At 37.2% G+C, this 4,834-nt stretch overlaps 1 pseudogene; it reads left to right on the top strand.

Annotated features, from left to right (window-relative positions):
- Positions 1–595: 595 nt before the first annotated feature.
- On the top strand, positions 596–4,572 carry LOC21402379 (annotated as a pseudogene).
- Positions 4,573–4,834: the final 262 nt, after the last annotated feature.

The following is a 4,834-nucleotide window of genomic DNA, read 5'->3' on the forward strand; positions in this document are numbered from 1 at the left end:
CATCTCAACTCGAATTAGAAACCCGAATCAACGAACTAAACGGGCCCTTATTTATTTCTTTTAAGCCAATGGGTGAGAACTATATTTTTGTTTTTCTTACTTTCTTAGACTAGATTTTTTTATAGTTTTCAATTTTCTTGGTTATTACTGAGGACTAAATTTGACTCAAGTGTAAAAGGACTTGTTTTCTTGATTGTTTGGCTCTTTGGTTTGTTAGTTTTGCTTTCTTGTTTGTACAATGCAAGAAAGCTGGGGGAAAAATTTTTCAACTGTTGAGCTTTTTCAGATCTTCAATAAAGATCGCAGGAGTTGAGAGAAAGAAAATTCCTTTAATTTTTGTGCCTATAAACCTCAGTCACTTACATTTGCCCTCATTCTTTAGCTGCCTTCTACAGTTAGAAAAAAAAAAAGAAACATATTCATTGTTTTTGCTCGTGTTCTCTTGGTTCCATAGGATAAAAAAAGGGGAATGATTTTTCTTATTCCATGTAGAATTGGAACTTGCCCAACTGTTGGCGAATAACCAGTGGAAAGAGTTTCTCTTTCCTCTGCCGTGAATACAACTGAAACAAGGCAATATAATATAGTTTGAGAAATGGAAGAAGATAGCAAAATACTGGAGCTTAAGTCATTGAGGGTAGGCGGTAGTTTTAAGTCGACATTGTTGAGAAGATCGACTCCAAGGAACTCTCCGTCCTTTTGAAGATCGCAGTCTAGCAGAACCCCTCGAAGAGAAGGTAGGGGTAGTGCACGTGGTATATTGTGGTTTCGTAGTAATCGGTTACTGTTTTGGTTGTTATTGATTACTCTTTGGGCGTATCTTGGATTTTTTGTTCAGTCTAGGTGGGCTCATGACAATGACAATGATAGCGTCATGGGCCTCGGGATAAAACCAAAGAATTAGAACTCAGAAACCGAACATAATCTACGACAGGATTTGATTGCCACTAACATTTCTTTGGCTATTAAGAATGGGACAGGTGAAAATCAGGTTAGTGATGGTAAGAGGATGGATGTGGTTTTGGCCGGACGAAATGATGGAATTTCATCACATCGAAAGTTAAATTCAAAGAAAAAGAAAACTAAAAGACCAAACCGTAGTTTACGTAGTAAAGTGCATGGTAAACAGAAGACGACAATGGAGGTTAAAAATGTTGAAGTAGAGGAGCAGGAACCGGATATTCCCAAGACAATGCTTCTTATGGAATGCTGGTTGGAGCATTTGGTTCTTTAGAAGATAGAATCTTTGAATGGAGTCTAGAGAAGGGTTCTGGAACTTGCAATAGGAAGGGGGACTTTGCACGCATTGTCTGGTCCCGAAGATTTGTGTTAATATTCCATGAACTTTCAATGACTGGGGCTCCACTTTCAATGATGGAGTTGGCAACAGAGCTTTTCAGCTGTGGTGCAACTGTTTCTACTGTAGCTCTTAGCAAAAAGGGTGGGTTAATGTTAGAGCTTGCTCGGAGAAGAATCAAGGTGCTCGAGGACAAAGCAAATCTCAGTTTCAAAACTGCTATGACGGCTGACCTGGTGATTGCTGGATCAGCCGTCTATGCATCATGGATCGGTGAGAATCAATTGACCACAATTTATAAATGTCGTTTTTTATCATTTAAAATGATTGAATTTAGTGTTTGCTGTGCAGGATGCATCATCTTAATCTTGAATCATGCCAGTATGGGATTTCATTCTTTGTACAGAAAATTTTATGATTTATAACGTGCTGAGTGTAGAGAAGTTACTTTTGATTTTTGTGTATCCAACATTGCGTCTTACACATGCGTACTTGAGAGTTTTCACTTTTGTTTTTTCCTTCAGGTTCTTTGAAGTGAAAACTTTTCAATATTCATTATGGAAGTATGAAAACTTCAGTTTTATAAGTCCATTCGAACTTCAAGATTAATTCAAGTTTGATGACTTTTTTATGCATTGCAAATTGGATCGAGTTTATCTTTCTTATAATGATATATGTGAACTTGTGGTCTATTGTTATCCTCAGAAAGCAAGGTCTTCAATCTTATTTTTGAAGCCAGTACGAGCTGCTAGTTGTTGCATTACATTTTTTGCATCTTTTTTCTCTTATGCTGCGAAGTGTAATGTATTATTCTATGGTTACCCTCCTCTGGCATATTTATTTCCCTCCTCCTGAGATTAGTATATTAGTAGTGTTGCATCTGTTCTTTGATAGTCGTGTGTGTTTTTCACTGTCTTCTTCTACTGATGCTTTTATAGAACTTGCATATAAATTACCTTAACAAGTAATATGTGGTTTCAGATCAATTTATCGAACATTTTCCTGCTGGTGCGAGTCAAGTTGCTTGGTGGATTACGGAAAACCGGTGAGAATACTTTGATCGTGCAAAGGTTGTTCTTAATCGAGTGAAAATGCTGGCTTTTATCTCGGAGTTACAGTGGAAACAATGGATAGCTTGGGCTGAAGAAGAAAAGATTTATCTTAGATCTCAACCTGTACTCGTCCCGTTGTCCATTAATGATGAAATGGCTTTTGTAGCGGGCATTTCCATCTTTCACTACAGACAAGATGATAGAGAAAAGGCAGTTGTTGAGAGATTCAGCCAGAAAGGAGATGGGCTCTAAAGATAATGATATGCTTGTGATATCGCTGAGTAGTATAAACCCTGGAAAGGGCCAGCACTTGCTTCTTGGATCGGGACGCTTGATGATTGAAAAAGAAGCTTTCGAAGAAAAATCTAATATAAAAAATCCCGTGGATATAAAGCATCACCAGTCTAAGTCGACTAGAAAGCATCGCCTGAAAACTGTATTTCAAAAGTTGAATGGTAGGTGGTGAATCATCAAACGAATATCCACGTATACTTATTCTATGAACCTCTTGACTTCCAGAGAAACTATTTCTCTCTATCTAGCTCCTTTGATGTTGATGCAGGTTCTTTCGCCTTTGGTGGTACTCATAGGAAGGAGATGTTAGATAGTGGGGGAATGCGTTAGCGGTCTGTTAAAATTCTCATTGGCTCAGTTGGATCTAAGAGCAATAAGGTGGTTTACGTCAAAGAACTCCTAAACTATTTATCTCAACACCCAAACACGTCAAAGTCAGTGTTGTGGACTCCAGCGAGTACAGGCGTAGCTGCACTTTACGCGGCCACAGATGTCTATGTCATCAACTCCCAGGTAAACAAGCTTTCAAGGGTTCCCCCTTGAAGCCATGGCATTCAGTCTACCGGTATGAAATTTTTCTTTATTTTCTTCCTTGGTAGTTAAAGTCTGCTGAAAATGAAACAAGTACTAGTTCTTGTTCCGCGAAATTTGAGCGACAGTCAACTGAAAGAATTATACATCTAATATCTTCATTCTTCTATGCTTTCACAAATTCTCAATACAACAATTCTTGACAAGTTCTTCTCTGATTTCATTTTACTGAAAACAGGTACTTGGAACAGATGCTGGGGGCACAAAGGAGATCGTTGAGCACAATGTGACAGCTCCTGTTCTCGCCGGAAATCTCGAGTTTTTGCTTAAAAATCCTGTGACAAGGAAGGAAATGGGGATGAAAGGAAGAGAGAAGGTGGAGAGGATGTACTTAAAGAGGCACTTGTATAAGAAGTTTGTAGACGTTCTCGTCAAGTGCATGAGACCTAAATGACATGTAATCTCAGGGGTGCTGTGAATATTGAAAACCAATTTGCTCCTCAATTTGATAATGATGATTGATAACTGTGTTTAATTTTCTTTAGGAAGTGAAATCACTTTTTTTCCTTTTTTTTTTTGGAGTTTCTCTGATAAGATTGGAAAAAATAAATTATTGATAATTTTCTACTTCTCAGCCGTCAGATCTGTATTAAAAACTGTCTTTTCTGTATATTTTTTTTACTTTGATGTGATCTTAACTAGATTTCGTTGGTTTTCGAAACGATTTTAAATGCAGAATTGTGTAAGTAGCGGATTGTGTATAACAACAATTCTTGAATTGGCCACTATGTGCTTATGAGAGTAAAAATTGTGTTCTCAAATTTTCTGCAATTTCTCATTCATCGAGTAGTAGTTAGACTCCCATGAGTATAAACTTTATCTCTAAGATAAAACTTAATAATTGTCTCATACTTCTAATTTTATTTTGAAATAAAATCTTTCTCCCTTATCCTCATATTGGCCGGCCACCACAATGAGATTCCTCCTTGTGGTAGGCGCATACTGCAGGTAAAGAATATGGTAAAATTTTGCATTTATCCTGCTGTCAAACTTAAGTCGATTTGAATTTCAAATTAGACAACTTATCAAATAAGTCAAATGGATAACTTGAGAGCAAGCAATTAAATTTCAGAGAAATTTACACTGATTTCATTTTACTGAAATCAGGTACTTGGAACAGATGCTGGGGGCACAAAGGAGATCGTTGAGCACAATGTGATGGGTCTTCTTCATCCCACTGGTAGTCCAGGAGCTCCTGTTCTCGTCGGAAATCTCGAGTTTTTGCTTAAAAATCCTGTGACAAGGAAGGAAATGGGGATGAAAGGAAGAGAGAAGGTGGAGAGGATGTACTTAAAGGGGCACTTGTATAAGAAGTTTGTAGACGTTCTCGTCAAGTGAGACCTATATGACACGTACATTTCCACCGTGCCATTTTCAATTCTTTCATTGCTTCGGAATCTCAGGGTGCTGTGAATATCGAAAACCAATTTGCTCCTTAATTTGATAATGGTTGATAACTGTGTTTAATTTTCTTTAGGAAATGAAATCACTTTTTTTTCCTGTTCTTTTTTGGAGTTTCTCTAGTAAGACTGAAAAAAATAAATTAATGATAATTTTTTATTTTTTAGCCATCATATTTATATCAGAAATTGTCTGTTTT

This window comes from Morus notabilis, unplaced genomic scaffold, assembly GCF_000414095.1.
Source record: "Morus notabilis unplaced genomic scaffold, ASM41409v2 Scaffold151, whole genome shotgun sequence".
Lineage (NCBI taxonomy): Eukaryota > Viridiplantae > Streptophyta > Magnoliopsida > Rosales > Moraceae > Morus > Morus notabilis.